This window comes from Passer domesticus, chromosome 1 (genome assembly GCF_036417665.1).
Source record: "Passer domesticus isolate bPasDom1 chromosome 1, bPasDom1.hap1, whole genome shotgun sequence".
NCBI lineage: Eukaryota > Metazoa > Chordata > Aves > Passeriformes > Passeridae > Passer > Passer domesticus.
The window spans coordinates 46460557-46460795 of NC_087474.1; positions in this window are offsets into that span (position 1 = coordinate 46460557).

Sequence of the window (239 nt, forward strand, 5' to 3'; positions counted from 1 at the left end):
AAAGAGGAGGATAATTTGCTCATGAGCAGGCAGGCCTTTGACTGAGCAGGGAGAGCCATACCCAGTGTAAGGCTTCAACAGACCCTTTGTGACTCCAACCCTAAGTGATGTTTTTGAAAAAGAGTCAGAAAGGCACCTCTTCCACACACAACACAGCACGTCCAAATTGCTGTAGAGCTGAGGCCATTGGAGAGAGTAACCCTCTGACACAACACGATGTAACACTCAGTACTCTCATC